Here is an 18,699-nt window from a genome sequence, read left to right on the forward strand (position 1 = left end):
CAGAGCAGAAGATTGACATTTGATTCTCGTCCGACATGACTGCTTGGAGCTGTGTTGAATCCGATCCGACCACGTCAGATACACCAAACGCCCAAGGCATTTGTGGCCCATTTAATGGATGTAGAAGAAAGGCTTTGTTTTACTGGGTCGTGGTTACAGTAGTGGACTCACGTAGTACCTACCTGAAGTGGGTGTGAAATTAACGGGTAATATAAATGATTACTGTAATGCTGGACCTCAGCAATCAGAGTGAAAGCCACCTAAACATTAGTCAGAGAGACTCGAATATATAAGTATATAAGTAGAATAAATACAATAGTTTTTTTCAGTTTGCCGTTAATCAATAGATCTACATATAAATTAATACACACACACACACACACACACACACACACACACACACACACACACACACACATATATATATATATATATATATATATATATTGGTTTATTGGTTTATTTTACGATCGCCCTGATGACGGAGGCAGTATGACCTCTGAAACGTTGGTAAACATCGACCAGACTACACAGCGCAACAACCCAGAAGATAGAAATCTTCATACTCATCGCCCTGATGACGGAGGCAGTATGACCTCTGAAACGTTTGTAAACATCGACCAGACTACACAGCGCAACAAACCAGAAGACAGAAATCTTTATACTCACCGCTGTGAAAACCGCAAATCTTACATACCTAAATTATGTTGCCGGAGTCCGGGCCGAATTCTTATCTCGGGAACTGTCGAAGGAGAAACTCTAAAGCTAATCGCTTAATCCCGACTTTCAGCGAGTGCGTGCGTGTATTCGTTCGAACACGTGTGCCGAAACGCAGACACGCTGGCTGCCCGCGAGGGGGCCAGAGGGTGGCTTGGTTTGCTGCGCCCCTTCGGGTGTGCGTGCATGAAGTTTGTGACTAGAAGGTGCACTTAAACTTTTCAACGTGTAAGAAATTTCATGGAAATTTTTAGACGGCGTCTATTGATGAAGGAATTGTTTAGGGCAATTCAATCTTTGGATTTCCCTTTAGCAAATCCAAATTTCTATTGTACATTCTGCAGACATAATTTTGAGACAAATTTTACATATTTACGGTCACCACATAAATTTCTAAATACTTTGATTCGCTGTAGCAGATTTGTTTTAATTTTGCTCAATTATTTTAAATATAGGACATATTGTAGCTTTATCCAGGTGCGTTATCATTGGCAATTAAACTCGTAGAGATCGATTAAAGATCGCCGTCTACATTACGTAATTTATGGACACTTTTGAAGTAAATCTTTCTGTTTTCGTTGGACTAAATGTAGAACTTCATAAATTGTACTCCTCATATAATATTATTTGGATAATTAAATCAAGGAGGATCATAGTGGTGTTGCAAGTAGAATGCAAGGCAAAGTGCCTAAAGATTTTAGTCGGGAAATCTAAAAGACCTAGGCGTAAATGTGAGGATAGTATTCAGATGGATCTTAAAATATACGGTATTAAATTGTGAGCTGGATGTATCATGTTCAGAATACGAACGTGTGGTGAGTTCAAAATGGTAATGAGGTTTGGTTTCCATAAAAGCCGCGACATTTCTTCACTAGTTGAACAACAATTAGTCTGTCTTCTCAAAAATGATTCTACTCCATGGGGTTACTTGGTTGTTTAATTACGAGTAAGACATGCAGACATTTCAAATAATTTTTCTTTCTACTGGCACTAGAGACGGTTCCTCCTTGGTATGCCAGAAGTTCATTACTTCACAAAACGCGTTCCTTCTTGTTAGTTTTCCAAAAGAAGTGTACACTGTAATATTCTGCTCAACAAAAGAGGTTGCTTTGCTGTCCTGGTTAGAAACGTGACATGACGGACATTTTGATATGAATGAGCCTGTGATAGACAGCTGATTGGGAATAACAAGTCCACGTATATTGTTAACGTTCTTTTAGTTGAGCCCATATTCGAGAGCTTGTGTTTCAGCCTTCAAGTCTGCTCGTATAATTTTCAATACACTCGACAGCGCAGCATTCAAATTAAGTGAACGGAAAAATATTTTTTCCTCCCCTTAGTGAATACACATTATATTTCTCTGGACTGTATTCTGTTTAGCGACAATAGTAGGACACACAAGCTTGTCTAATGGGTTGATGAATCAAGTCTTGGACTCTAAGATTACAAAATTGGTTCTGTACTTTTCTATTATTTTTTATTATTATTACTGTACTTTATTATTATTCCTTTTCTTGCGTTCTCACATATTGCTCTTAGCATACTGTTCTACCACCGTCACTGACTTTCACGAAGAAAATGAACATATCATATACCTACCCAAGGCGAACAGGTCAATAAGTGTATGGTAGTCTGGGAAACTGATACAAAAAAGAGAGTACATTCCAAGTGTTTGCAGGTAATTTCATTTAAAATTAAGGCGTGTTTAGAATCGTGTTGCTAAGATGAATTTGTATGGCGAGATTTGAGATTCTCAAGACCGACAAGAATGAAGATGACTGTCTTCTGAGATAGTATAATTTGAGGTTCTCGTGGCGTAGAGTATGAAGATGGCTGCCTTCTACGTTGAAGATATCAGATTTACAATCAGTAAATGGGAGAAACAGCTACTGAATGGGCAAAATGTGATATCAGCAGCTACAAATAGTTTAAACTAAAATATTTATGTGTTTTTCAATTTTCCCTATTCTTTTTGATTGTTTAATATTACATTTTATACTGGTCTAAAAGTGTAAAGTCTTTCCTCAGAAGAAGGTAAAGAGAACAAGAGAGGGCTCGAGATCATACTTTATCCAACACCCTTTTTTAACTCGGCCCTAGTTAATGTGATATAGAGATTATATTGAGGTGTCTCGAAAGTCTGTGGGAAGAATCGATGCTGGACTTTTCCAGTTTTTACGTTACAGACGTACGTCAAGCCAAATGAGTTTGGATATTAATTCATAATTAATGGAGACCTGAAATTCTTTTAACCATGTTAATGCACCCAATAGTTAGGTTAAAATTGACGGATATCAATTTCCACCAGGTGTTGCTCATACCTTAAGTTGTGCCTCGCCACCCTATCGGTAGTAATACCAGAGTGGTGGCTTCAGTTTCGGGTTCTGTAAAGAGATACACAATGAGGGTTTGTGGATTGTACTGTTGAATTTACGTCCTTTTGTGGTACCTTCCAAGCTAATCAGACGTTAGGTAAAGACACAACAGATGGTCCACTCAAGCAAGGCAGGTGGTTGTTACCAGAAACCATGGTGGCTTCTGTCATTGTAATCATCAGTACTAGATATCGCTACCATAATTACATTGTTTGTACTTTGAACAAATTATAATCTTACAGGAGAATTTGTATGGCAAACCTATCTTTTCCGCACATGAGTGTTTTGAAACAGCTGTCAAAGTTCGATTATTCGTTTCATCATGATGTGTCTTCTTTATATTTGCTACACTGACAGATTGTGTATCTAGGGCTAGCACGAAAGAAGTAATTTTGTCAGCTTTAATGACTTAATATCTGTGACAGTGTATGACAATTGTTTTACTTTGTTCAAGTTATTATCCTGGAAAATGACTAATACAGATCTTGGCTGTATGACTTTTGACGATACTTGCAATTATTTTCAGTAGTTTCCGATTTTGTATATTGTGATGTTCAAGCTCCTTGAAAGCAACGTTTCAACTTGTTCTCCTAAGACAGGTTAGAAACAGAATTAATTATAATTTTGTTTCCTATAGAAAACTATAATTAAATTAAAGTAATATAACTCATTTAATAAATCTGGTGTTAGAAACCTCAACAGCTTTTGCACATTATTTAAAATAATTTAACCCAATATAGAATTGATTTTAGTAAGTCTAATTAAGTAGGCCTACTGCTATTTTGTCACTGTTTCAGTTCTTCAAGAAAGATTTGTCAGACTGCCTGCCATCATTCAGTTTGTATCTATTTTTTTATATGGCCCGTACGTGTCTCTACTGGCTTAAAAGTCCGTTTAAGTGCATCACGATTATGTCGACGTTTCCAATTATGTGAGGTATTTGACTTAAACATTTTGGGAGATATTTTTACCCCGTCTTCAGGCGACTTGTTATAAAATAGATCAGCGTTTATCAACATATGGTACGCGTACCACTGGTGGTACGTGAGCCAATGTCGAGTGGTATGCGAACTAAGTAAGAAAATCAAAAGATAATATTAACATAAATAAGTTTTCCCTGATCTCACTTGGTTAGTGGTATATTTGAAGTGTTAAATTATAATTAGTGATACGCCAGCGAAAAAGGGTGAGAACCCCTGATATAGACGACCAACGTTTTTATTTTAATTTCGGGAAACACAGTCACGATCCAAATCTATAACTGTTGCTCCCTTGTTTTGATTATGATGTGTTTTCCCGAAATTCCACTGCAGATGCTGAGGAAGACACAAAAATACCAAAATATAAAAATATGAAGATAACAGACTTCTGGGATGTTGCACCGCGTAATCTGGTAGAAATTGGCCATAATTTTGAAGATTCTTACAGCCTCCATCATCATGGTGATATCAGCGTCTGTCAGTTTTTACCAGACTACACGGAGGAACATCCCAGAAGACGGTAAACTTTATAGTCGCTCCCGTCAGAGCCTGAAATTGAAGTGTTAGAATAGTCTTTCTGCATATCCGGATTTAAGCCAAGAAAATTACGTACATGAAGCTGCAACCCTCTGTCATTCTTCCAGCTGTACGAAGCAATACTTTTGTAACAAGAAAGAACTCAACATATGGACCAAGATTGTATTGTTGCCAAATGGTGTCTGAGGATTAATTAGGCCCAATGCTGTAACATTACAAGACGGTAGAGGCAGATTGCTGTCACAGATAGATACGGATTTCTGCAAAGACTTTCCATTATTCCGTGTGTTGAATGTAGAAAGTTTAAACACCTGCTTGTCGGTATGAGGCAGACGAACAGTTGAATGATTACTGTTTTCTTCTTATATGTAGGTCTATGGTTGCATCACAAAATTAATCATGAGCACGTGAAGAATTTTCTGTAACTGCAACATAGTTTCGTACTAAAAATCTGAAGACGTGATACTCTTTCACTTTCCTGTTGCAAAAGACTGTTTTGTAGAACGCAGTAGGAATGCGAGGAGAACAAAATTGGACTTCCTGTCAGGATGTCAGTGGCGTAGCTTATAAACAGCAGTGCCAATCGGCTGTGAATTTATGTTACAAATAATAATAATAATAATAATAAAAACTTAAAGTCACGGTTGATTGGTTAGAACTATGATTCGTATCTGGAAAATTCCATGTTAAATTCTTGACCCGGAAGTTTCTTTCATGGTTTAACTCAGTTCCCCCCAGGCGAATTCTAGAAACCACTGCCGGTTCTTTTCGTATACTTTCCACTTCATCATTCAGATGATGCTTAGGCCTGGAACTTTTGTAGATGAAATGGCGCCTTATGTATTGTAAGACACAAACGTCTTGCTTCAGTTGCAGGCTGTCGGCCTTTTTCCTGCTTTATATTCCTGAGGCATGATGCTTATTTGTAGGGTAAGCCACGCAATGTTAACAGCTATGTAGTGTGGGTCTAATTGACTCCGTAGTGTGTGGGAAAATGTTTTGTGCCTATTTTAAATGTAATACTGTAGGTTCTGTTCCTGGTTAGGTTTGTCAAAGGTAAATTCGTATATGCAATAAACGGACTCTTTACTCCATCTCTCCACTCAAACGCTTTTTGTACCGACAAACTTTTCCATTGTGTGCAGTTTGCTGACGCCACATGTGGATTCATGGATCTATACACCTAAACTTGTTACTCTCAGTTTACTGTTGCAAGAATTAAAGATCTGCGATTTACGAGTAAAGGTAATCTTGAAATAGGTTGTCATTGCATGAATATTATTGATTACATTAGTGAAGGTAACATATAAGCTGCAGAAATAGGAAAGACTTAAATCCCAGGATTTATATTCGCGAACGATTTAGCAATTAAAGATGTCTGTCTTCTGGGTTGCAGTGGTACACCCGAGACATAAGACAGCTGTCTTCGAACTCACCTCATCCTCAAATCCTATTTACCAATTAATTCATTTACGGTTAATAGGTTACATAAAGTGATAGCCAGGCAGTAAAATACTGCAGAGACTGGAATTTAAAATGCAATTTGAAAAATACCAAAATATTAGTTTGCAAAGAGCGAGGTAGATTGAAAAAAACGAGAGGGTTTATTAACGACCAATTTACAGAAATAATTAATACAATTTGTTATTAGGAGTTATCTTCGAAAACACAGAAGGCTAGAACAAGCATAATTCTAGACAAATGACAAAAGGAAATCAGTATTTAGTAGCTATTGAGAAGCGTTTAACAAGAACAAGTGAAAGTTTTTGAAAAATCTACATGGGATTTTGTAGGAGTCCAGACTGATGAATGGAGCAGAGATATTGGTATTAGAAAAAGGGGGGAAGGATATTGATACCGTTCACGGCAGATTTGATACAAAAAAAAAATAAAGAAAAGAAAACGTATAGAGGATTATCAGATATGCAGCGAATGGTGCTACTCAACTTGAGTTAGAAGAGACAGTAGGAGGTATAAGGTGTGGTGTATGATCGTAAAATACTGGCTAAGAATATTACAGACAATATAATATAAATAAATAGGCTTGCAACTTATTTGGCAAGACCGAAAGGGAAACAATGTAAGTAAATGTAAAGTAGGATATGTGAAATATTTAAAGAAAGATTTATTAAAGTAGAAGAGACAGAATACACAAGAAACAACACATGGCCGACACCTAAATTTTAGAGGGAAGAGAAGGCTGGCCCATCTGACTGCTGAAAGATTAATGGTGGTCAGGTGTCAAGCTTTTGCAGTATTTCTGTTATTGCCCAAGCAGAGTCTCGCCCTATTTAGCTTAAAATATAACACAAGGAGATGCTTAATATTTGATTGCATTGACCTTAATTCTGAGTTCACATTAAAAATATAAATTTCCAAATTCATCAAATATCAGGGACTAAGAAACAAAAGTAATTAATTAATAAATTCCTGCCTCTATCATCATGGAGGCAACAAGGATCTCCGAAACGTCGGTAAACTTCTACCAGAATACACAGCGAAACAACCCAGGAGACAGCCGCATCAAAACCCTAATGATGAGGACAGAGATGTTCCTGAAACGTCGGTTTCGTCTTTTAACCATCTGACGCGGCTGATCGTCCGAGAGGATATTATTGAGTTACCTTTCCGCGAAATCTTAAAATCATATATCAGTCATCTTCTGACTCAACGTCGTGAAAACCTCAAATCCTATTCGTTTTTGTATACTTTACTAAATATCTTCGAAACTAATTTTCCAATTACATATAAAATTATGGACAAAATAAATAATGATGGGATTACTCAATGAATGACTATATTTTGCATAAGATGTCCATATATCAATAGTAGAAACAATAATGACACAAACACAACAGCGTTTTATATTAAATATTGTAGAATCCTGAATATTATTATAAAAGATGCTAAAAACGGCATTACAATAGACTTATAGCTAAATCGGATAATAAAATGAAAACAAAATGGAACATAATAAAAATTGGGTAAGGAAAGATACATTTAACTGAACAGATGCCATTTCTTCTTACAAACAATAAAAAAGTAAAAGATACAGGAACAGTAGCTAACGCATTCAGTGATTCTTTTCTAACAATATGATTTATGTATATATTATAATGTAAAGAATGTAGAAGAGTCAGTAATTATGAAATTCTTGGGTTTGCAAATGGATGACTACCTAAATCGGATAATGGTATTAATAAATTGGTACCTGATTAATGTGGACCATATTATGCATGTCAGCAACGTTGACATATTCAATTTATTTTCAATTTATATTAGTTTAATATTCTTATTTCACTCTACAAAGAAGTATGGAATTATTTTTTGGGTTTTGACGTAAATACGTCTGTATTTTAAGGTCAGTGTCATTCGGCAAAAATGTGTAACGAAAATGTGTTACGAAAAAGGGAAACGAAAAAGTGTAACTTCATTGTTATGTTACCTAGGAAACGTCATCTGTTTATCAACAAATAAACATCAATGGTTATCTAGGAAACGTCATCTGTTTATCAACAAATAAACATCAATGGTTACCTAGGAAACGTCATCTGTTTATCAACAAATAAACAACAATGGTTACCTAGGAAACGTCATCTGTTTATCAACAAATCGACGATAATGGTTACCTAAGGAACATCTATTTACTCGGCATTATTGTTACCTAGCAAACGTCAATTGTTTACTCGGCATTGTTGTTACCTATAAAACATTTCATTACATTACCTTACCTTACATTACCTTACATTACCTTACCTTACATTACCTTACATTACATTACATTTCATTACATTTCATTACATTCAGCTACCACAGACCAATCTTAAGCGTAAGTAATTCAAGTTAAATGTCTTAATCAAAATTATCTCAATTGTGAAGGATGTATAAAGGAAATTTTTAGAATAAAGCCAATATATAAACTTCCTTTCCGTATAGACGTATTTACGTCAAATTCTCCGGAACCGTGGTTCCACTGACAATTTTTTTTTATCTAACAGCACAAAGATATTCACTTTGCAAAGAAAAGCGTTAGATTAATGGCTGGTGTCAAACCTAAAAATTTATGTACAAGTCTATTCAGTAGGAAATTACTTATATAAAATTAGATGTGTATTGGAGAACAATATTAGATATTTATAATTTTAATTCAAGGTAAGGCAATAGAATTATATTGATAAGAATATATATGTGTAGTAAGAGAATGGGACCATGAATTATTGCCAAAAACCCGGGTTTAAATAGACACAGCCTCTGTGCAAATATATAATGATGCATCGAAATCGGTCTTCGTTTCAAAAGTACACACTGCCTTCGCTTTCGGGGCTGACGATGGAAGCAGTATGTTCTGCTGAAACGTTGGTGTCTACCTATAAGTTCTTACAGTGTTACCACACAGAAAACCGGCATTGGTATTATTACTAAATAAATAAAGAGGCAAGATTTCCAAATGGTATATTTCCTTCAGGCTTTCAGAAAAATCCAGAAAGTGTGTAGTATGAAAATCTACTATTACAGACATCTTGTATTTTACACACAGCTTGACTACTAATTAATCGTAAATAAACTTCCATTATTGTTATACATAGTCATTATTCTAACGATTGCCCGAAACAGTAATTTCCAAAATGTGTTCTTCGAAATGACGCAATGTTGTGTTGACTTCGAGCTGTTCCCAGAATCACTATAAATATGCCGAACCAGTAAGTGAAGTGTCGTGATAGGTGTTTGGCTCCGGGAGAGAGCTTTCGAATACAACTTTGTGTTTCTTATTTGGATATATTGCCCCATTCCTTTACTTAAAAGCTAATACTCCGTTCGCACTATGTTGACTTTTCATAACAGTCGTCAGCTGCAAGCAGTTTAATTATTACCAGAAAATTCATTTAGGATTCCTGTTTATCAGACTATCATCGGATTGACATTTGCTATGAATCTGATTGATACCTTGTACAGAGAAATTACGTAAGTAAAGTAAAGTTTGTCCCGCTATGCGCCATGTAGGCGCTTGGGGTGAGAGGTAGTATAACTCCTCCCCTTCTTGACCTCGGCACTAGATGGGGGTGAGTGGTCAGCATCACGCCCCGGCCGGCTTTACCCCCGGGAAAGGACCCCGGTACCCATTGGATAGGAGGCTGGGTGGGCCCCAGAACCAGTCTGGACGCAGAGGCTAGAGGAAAAAAAAAATCCTCTGCCCCCGTCGGGGATCGAACCCCGGTCGTCCAGCCCGTAGCTAGTAAAGTATTTCAGACTGGCGTCAATATAAATAAGCTCTTATGTTGGCTTAGCTCCAGGTGTTAGACGCTGATCTGTCTCACAGTGACTCATATTTGTAAATGAACTTGACTCAAAGAAATATGAATTTAAACTTATTAGCTATGATTTTTCTCTACCTATGTCCGTAGTCTATATGCACATCATAAAATACCTTTATAAATGGATTTTGATTAAATTTGATAATCGAAATCTTGGTATTCTAGCCAATAATTCGTCTCTTCCACCACATCTGTGGAAAACATATTCTACAATAGTTTGTAATTAACTAAATAAGCTATTAATATTCAAAGCAGGCATATCGAAAAATGTTTCAATGATAATTTATAAGAAGATTTCTGTCTTCTGGGTTATTGCGCTGTGTAGTCTGGTCGATGTTAACCAACGTTTCAGAGGTCATACTGCCTCCGTCATCAGGGCCCTGATGACGGAGGCAGTATGACCTCTGAAACGTTGGTTAACATCGACCAGACTACACAGCGCAATAACCCAGAAGACAGAAATCTTCATACTCACCGCTGTGAGAACCTCAAGTCTTACACGATAATTTATAAATTCATAAAGTGGACGTTTTTTATTTTATTTCTTAAATGAATCATCTCATGGGGAAATGGCTGCCAGAACATAATACAGAAGTAAACATTATAACTTTATAAAGACAACTGTCTTTTGTCTTGCCCCATGAGTCTTGTAGAAGTTCACTAACGTTTCAGGGATGTTTGCTGCCTCCATTATAAGATATGATATGATACTAGATTTTAAACCGAATTCCACTCGTTTCAAAATCGTTTTTGCAGAATTCTTGTTCATGGTTTGGCAACCAATAGGCAGATTTTATTTTCATTTTCGTCTTTAGTACATACAGGAAACTCTTTCCACATGACACAGCGTAGTAGATAAAACATGAAACAGGCTAGTAACCACAATTTAAATGCTGAGGTGGAGAATTCTTTGAAATTTGCCCGCACTGTTCCTATTTGTTCTCACTGACGCAAGATTAACTCACCACCTCTTAGCTGTCGTTTCTTTCTGTAATTAACTACAAGACGCCAGAAGTAATGCTTATACACAGTAGCAGGCCTAAACCGCATCCTGTTTGTCGTTTATTTCTGTAAATACAACAAGTCGCCAGAAACGTCGACACGGCGTGCTCGAACCCACTCCTGGTGCGACTTGGCATCGCCTTTATTCTCATTGTCGAGACTGTCACCAGAGCATTGCTAGCGTGGACACATGCGCACGATTTTGCACGATGTCTTGAATTTAACCTCCGGAACGACACTGAAGACTGGATAAATGCAAGCGGCGTGCTCTTGTCACGTTTTTATTGTTTTCTAACTTCATGTTTGTTGACTCACAAGAAGAAGTAAGTTTGACTAAACTCTCATAGGATTCCAAGTAATGGCAATTAATCACATTTCTGTGAAACGACGTAATGGAAAAGAGAAATAGTTCTGATATCACAGCAGCACACTTTTAGAATCTAAATGAAGTCATGAACATGACAGAAAAAGCATGCCAAGGTATTTGGCATCGTTTTCTGGAAGTGTTATCTGTTGCAGGTTTTAAGTTTGAGTTAATTTGGGTCTTCAGCTTTCCAAGTATCAGTAACTAATTAACTGCATGTTACGACGACTTCCTTGAGAAGCTGATAATTGCTAAGCTAGTTAAGAAATTGACAGTTGTTGTGAATGTGAAGATTTATTAACGTCGTCACAAAACCCACCATTGGAACGTGTTCTAGAACTAACTGAATTCAGACAGCACTTTCTCTTCTTATTTTTCAAAGACTTGTTTTAATTTTATACCTGTCAAACATATTTATGTTTCTGCAATACTGAATACTTGTATCTGAGATAGTCCCACCTTGAATTTCGGACAAGTTACCGACTTTCGTCTGTCTCTCCAGGCGAATAAGTAGTGAAACGGTTCTCTGCTATTTCCTTCCAAATTCCTGCTGCAACTTCGTTCATGATCGTATTTGGTTTTATATATAACCTGTGGAAATGAAGCAGTTTTCTTATGAAACCCAAAATTTATCAAGAACTGACCTCCCATATCTGTCTCGGTTTCCAAAACAACCTTTTTCCTTTTCAGACAAATTATTCGTGATTGTAAGTTTATAATTTATCGTACGTGCTACATGTTTAGCTTGTATCTTTCAATAACTTATTTATATTGCATACTTTGTTATTTATATTATTCCATAATGTACATACATGTTCTGCACATCTCCGACTACAATTATCTGTGTTTTGATCAGTATCACAATAAAGTCATATTTATCCCTCGGGAAACAACTAGTTAATGTCGAGCTATATATAAGTGCAGCAGCGAATTTCCTTGCCATGGGATGGCTTGTTGAGCCATGTTGATTGTTGATGTTATCTGATGGGGAGGTATGTTTGCAAGAGGCTGCCGACCGCCTTGCTTTTCAATCAACCTCAACTCGCAGCACGTGACAACCCAGATGGATGAGGTCGCTATCAATCAATCACGCGCAGCCAGTGCTGTCTAGCGGTGGACCACCCATTTATACCGGAATGTGTAGTCACTTTGGATAAAACTTACCACTCACGATTACACAACACCTTTTAACCATTCCTTCTTATCCATTTTATGGCATAAGCTTAACAAACCTCAAGAAACATCGACAAAGCTGTTCTTCTGGGTTTTAGCGCCATGTAGAATGGTCGGTAGATGTCAGCGTTTTGGAAAAATATATAGTCTCCATCTTGAGAGCCTCGGCCTGTGTAAAGTCAACAATGACAAGTCGGTACATTTCCTGACAAACAGATAACCTTGTGAATAGACACCTTTAGTCATCATAGTCAGCTGTACGATAGTCTTGTACTAATAGGTTCTGTTTCGTTTTTTTCGATTGTTTGTTCTTTGTGCTTGTTTTCGTTAGAGGTTATAATTTCTGATGTGTTCTTTACACTACATACGTTTTTCAACGCGTACAACAATGACAACGTACATTCAGTATCACGTTATTATTTTTTATCCTGTAATCTAAAGCTTAATTTGGTGTAGAATTTTTGTCAACACTAATACAAAAAATTAATTTTTGGAAGTTAATCGCGAAGAAGGGGGCCCGATATTTTGTACCCTTGCGCTGGTTCTGCAGTGACAGAATGAAGCAGGGGTTATAATAATCCCTTGACCGCAAAGTTCATTCTGTTACATATGACTTGTTTAGTAGATATAGTTGCGCCTATTTGTCACAAATTTTCGTCTCCTCACTACGTAAATAACGTCTGTATCTGAGCCTACTATTATGCGCTTACTGCATATCATAACCATATCTCACTTTTATACAGAGGATTTTTCGCAATGAAATATGGACACAGGCAAGCTATGTGCATTGTAACGGATTAATACAATCTGTTTTATAGATGTTAGACTATCGCAAATTTATTTGACAGAACATGGAAACAATCTCTCAGCTCATATTTCATACGAGGTTTATTTACAAATTTTCAGTTTGTCGTCTGATAAATTTCCTATCACCACCTCACCTGATATAATCCTATTATCATGATTTTCAATTTCCATTACTAGGTCTCAGCAAACATGACATGGTAGAATGAATAGCATTACAGTAACTTCAGGATGTAGGAATTCCAAACAATTAATTGTGCGTTCTGTATTCTGTATTTTAGAATCAAATAGCAAAGGTTGTGCACCAGATAAAGACAGGTGGTGTGAGGGGACCACCCAGTGACACTCACATTAGCTTGACAGCTTTGTTATGTTTGGTTTGTCTTTGTATAAATTAGAATATCCAAATTAGTGGTTTCGGGTGGTAGAATCGTTATCAATAAACAGCACAAATAGATAAATCGTCTAACTAATTCAACTGAGAAGAAGAAAGTTATGATTGACTGACTCCACAGAGCACAGTCCTTTCTGAGAAGCTGATAGTCGTTAAGATAATCAGATAATTCACGTCCTTTTATGGAACGTAAATATCCATTGTCGAGTTCACAGAAATACATCTGTAAAAAAATGTAAAAAATGTAACTTGTTTAAGGATCAATGTTGTGACGTAAAAATTTCCTAATAAAATTACGTTCATCCGACAAATATTCTAGGCCCCTTGATTTTTATAATATTCCTACTATGATCTTCCTTCAGCAATAAATACTTCAACAGAAGCCGAATATACAAGCGTTATGATTTCTACTAAATTTATTGATGATTTCTGTGCTACTTCAGTCATAGTTCTCTCTTATGTTTTACTGCTAACAAGTTGGTTCTAAATCTAGATAAAAAAATTTATAACTACTCTCTCACGACAATTTGCTTTATGTATTGGTTATAATGAAAAGTATATATCAGAATCAGTAAATACAAAATTCCTTATTGAACTTCATTGCAAATAACCAATAGCATTTTCGAACTAATTCTGCTGTACACAGTGTCAGCACAAGGAATAAGAATGAACTTCACAAACCAATTGACAACCTGAGTGCATGTTATTGAGACATCAACATTTCTATGTTTGCCATCAAGTGTCACGAATTTTCTGAATGAAAGGCATAACTTAAAGCAACATTAAAAGGTTCATTAAATAATCACTCTGTTGATGAATTTCTAATATTCACAAACAAGTCATAATGTTCAGTAGTTTCTTGTCTTCATGTAATCGAAATGGGCAGTATCATTTACCTACTCTATGTAATGAGTGGATGTATTTGTAACATATCACTAATTATGTGAGCCTGTGAGCCCTCTGCTAATAAATGAAATCTTTATAAGAACATGAATTATATTTGCATAATATGTATACTCTTAGTGTGACTTAATCCATATTTTATTGCCATCTGACAAATTAATTGATCAATGGACTATAATATCAATGTATGACGTCTGTATCGTATATATTGGTAAGAACTGGCAAATGAAATAGACCCGACGTTAATATTAATGAGGACGACAAATCAAATACGTGAAGAAGTTTGAAGTGCACTTTTGTTTCATTTACGTCTGTTTACGATCCGATAAAAAAGTTAGACCGGTCATAGCGGAAAATATCCCAAAGACTCGTAAGTTATCCAATGCGTTGCACTACAAGTATAAGAGGAAAGCGGCCTACATTTGTATATTGTGGGCAAACGATTTCAAAACAGAAAATCGACCTTGATAATCCTTTCGCCGAGCAACGGATTTACTGACCAAGTGGCTTTATTTGTAGTAAAGTCGAAACTTTATCACAAGTGAACCATTGGTTCAAATCAATCTTACGTTACCGAAATATGCAGTTCTTATATTTCATTATATTTTCTGAAGCGACTGTTTGCTTTATGTTATTTTACTGATCCACCTCATTGCTTTCTTAATGACAACGGGGAGTTTCTGTCCAGTTGAGTGACCATCAGCTGTTCGAAAAAGGTCGTTACAGCGAGTTACTTAGTCCTTGGACAGGAATATCCATAATAAAAAGCGGATGCCTCATTTTCCGACCTCGACTGCACTGCCGTAAGTCGTGTCGTTGTGAACCAATCTTCTTTCTCTCACCCCATCTACTCCCTCTTTTTTATCGTACATATTTCTTGCTGTGTTTTCTTTGTCTGTGAAACCCCTCTCTTCTACTGTCATGCCCAACTTGGTATAACCACACGGCGGACGGGATAACTTATTAGTGGTTCCGAAAACCAGTAGCCGACCCCACAAGGTCCCGGCCCTATACTCAGACTGTCAGCTGAATTGAAAGAGAGCCACTAACTAAAGCTCTGAGGCTGCCTAGATGGAAAACCTACAACGTGGAATCTGACGGAAGCATGCCTGCTCAGAGCCATGAATCCTTCTAATCGTGATATGTATATGAAGGAATTGCTGAGAAGAATTTGGTTGCCTGTACTTGCAATTTAGAAGGCGAAAACCTCTGGAGGCTGAAAATGAGACAGCTTTTACGAAGTCATAATTTTCTTTCTGGTTTTACTGTTTCCTGTGTAGAAATATTACTGAACTGTAACGTTTTTCTGCCATATTTAAGAGCAAAGTTCTGAAAAGCTGCGAGTTCTAACTAGAAAAAATGTAAAAATAAAAAGTTCTTTGGATATTTTCCATCGTCTAATAAAATACTAAAATATCTCCGGTGATAGGGATTAGCTCTATCTATTGGGCCCATCAGAGTAGGTACCTGAAGACGGATATAGAACCCATCTCCGAAACGTCGTTCAATTTTATTATTTTATTAGACGACGGAAAATATTCAAAGAATTTTTTATTTAAATAACCCACCATCGTCAAGAACTTTTAGATTTGATATAGAAGAATTGTACATTATCATGGAAATAATTTTTTTTTAATTTTATATTGAACGTTTTCCGTTTAAAGTGCATATTTGTGTGGATTATCTGTAGATAAATATTCGGTTACATTCGTGACAGTCCTATATGAGACAAGATTTTGGTTACACGCTCACAGAATTTTCATGCGTCCATTATGTTTTCTCTTAAATTTTTAGTCTGTTTAACGAAGTTCATAACTTTGAAATAAACGAAAAAATTATGACGTTACTTAGCATCATTTTAAAATATTGTGACTCTCCTACTTACTTTTAACAGACGTTGCAGTGGATGATGTTTAAGGCCATTCTTCGGGTTTGCCAACGAAAGGTTTTCCCCACTTCGTAGTCCATTGAGTTGTGTGATGGAAGGCTCTTTGGTATTGGTCTAATTTTATATATCCCTGACATGATTTTGCGTGTTACATGTAAAACCAGTTTTATTCAGTGACTCTGTTAAGGCCAGGTAAACAACAGAATGAATTCTGTTCATTGTGTGTAAATATTTTTACCATTCCTTTCCTTAAGTAGTTGAACTAGTCAAGAAATACCCTCTTGGGCCATATGGACACAGTAGATTCGTTACTGTCATAACAGACTTTGCGTCTTTGCGGATGTTAGAAACAGATAATCTACAGAAGTCACAGAATCAACATTTAAACAACTTTTGTTGTGTATATATATATATATATTCGAAAGTACAGTTTTACCACAGCCACGAGGAGTTCAAATAATTCATGCCTACAAGTCATCAAGTACCATTACATTTTTTGCTCGAAATAAATAACATTACATTGCATTGGCCTAATAATAAACTAAATGTTTTTGTTCCTCTTAGAGAAAACTTGATAATTTTCATTCGGTCTTGTTTTGTTTGTCACACAGTAGTATAAAGAATGTGATTTCATCATTTAGGCCCAACTTATTTTTTCCCAGATTGTTCCAGACGAAAACAAATGGCAACCAGCGTACAATCCGCTATTGATTTGGAGTCTTCTGAAGAATGACGGTGTGTAAACAAGGAAGATGTGAAGTCAGTCGCCCCTCCTCCACCCATACGAACCCCCTTCATAACATACAACGGGGATCTTAAAGGAAATTGTCAGGCAGTCAATTCTGAAACTGCGAAGAGGAAAGGTACACGACACTGTCTACATTCCACGTGCTGCAGAAGTTTTATTCCTTTGTGTAACTGAAAGCGGAGTTGCTTTGATCTTCTGTGGTGATGGTTAAATATTTCTGATTTCCCCTTACATGTGCCTGCTAAGTCCGATTGCAGAATAAAGTTAAAGTGGCGTGAAGAATTCCGTCCCACTGCTAACATCGCAGTGAAAAACTTGCTGGGACTGCATGAAACATTGTCCAAGAGCCTTTCTCGAAAAGTCGATAGTTGCTCAGTAATTTCCTCGCTTTTATGAAATCACAAGGTTCGTGTTCACAAAAGTCCGCTCTTTAGCCATTTAATCCACAACCTAACACCTTTATTCGTGCCCACATGCATAATACACTTCAAGTTAATCTTATGACAGAAAAATAGTGCTTAAGAACACCACAGATCAAACAAGTTCATTTTACTCAATATCAGGCAAAGTCACCTTGGTTCTTATATGACTTCAAGACTTTATGGCGACTGCAAGTGATAAAATCTGTCGGGCAATCATTCGCGTCAATCTGGAACAAGTGCAGGGTTTCGGAAAACGTCATTCCCTGATAGTGGGAACGAAGAAGATTTCCGAAACGTTGAACTTCTGTACACCAGTGGTCCCCAACGCGGTGCCCGCGGGCGCCATGGCGCCCGCCAAGGCTTTCTTTGGGTGCCCGCGGGCGCCATGGCGCCCGCCAAGGCTTTCTTTGGGTGCCCGCGTTGTTACGGAAAGAGGTTATACTGAATAATGAAGGCCGTTCAACCACGAACATTATAAAATCAAAGCGCAGATCTCGACTTACTGACGCCCATCTTGACGATTGTTTGCGAGCAGCAACGTCATCTTACACTCCCAAATTTGAAAAACTGGCCGATGAAATGCAGTGCCAAACATCACACTAACTTCCCACTTGAGTAATAATAATTGTACTTATAAAATTAAATATTTTTGATTGTATGGTTTCTTGTATCATTAAACGTCCTGTTGTTTTGTGTATTATTTGGTGTCCATATCTTATTTGCCCAGAGAAAAGAAAATTTGGCTCTGTTAATTGGTTGGTGCCCGCCACGATCTCATAAACTCTCAAATGTGCCCGTAGGCACAAAAAGGTTGGGGACCACTGCTGCACACAGTTGGAATGTACCCTGGAATACCGCACCACTGCTAGGAGCCCTGACGTCACGCGCGTGCGCGGTGGCACGAATTTTTTCGCTACATTCCAATATAACAATTTGTTGGTATACCAGCACATCGTACCGGCAAACACAATTCAGATGAGGCTTCGACATGTCCAACCGGACTGATAGCTTGTATATTTTATTTTCATTATTATGATCAAATCAATCGACATTCATGGAAGTGTTCTACATGTTGATACG

General features: G+C 37.0%; 1 long non-coding RNA gene across 1 annotated transcript; it reads right to left on the reverse strand.

The window, feature by feature from the left end:
* Window positions 1–10,444: 10,444 nt before the first annotated feature.
* On the reverse strand, window positions 10,445–16,567 carry LOC147872149 (uncharacterized). The gene is made up of 3 exons (XR_015537822.1): window positions 16,447–16,567; window positions 12,100–12,629; window positions 10,445–11,878 (listed from the first exon to the last, which is right to left on the reverse strand). It is a non-coding gene; the product is annotated as an uncharacterized LOC147872149 (long non-coding RNA).
* Between the last annotated feature and the right edge of the window lie 2,132 nt (window positions 16,568–18,699).

Source organism: Zootermopsis nevadensis, unplaced genomic scaffold (assembly GCF_977971745.1).
Source record: "Zootermopsis nevadensis isolate Lab colony 2312 unplaced genomic scaffold, Znev_1.0 Znev_ptg000030l, whole genome shotgun sequence".
NCBI lineage: Eukaryota > Metazoa > Arthropoda > Insecta > Blattodea > Termopsidae > Zootermopsis > Zootermopsis nevadensis.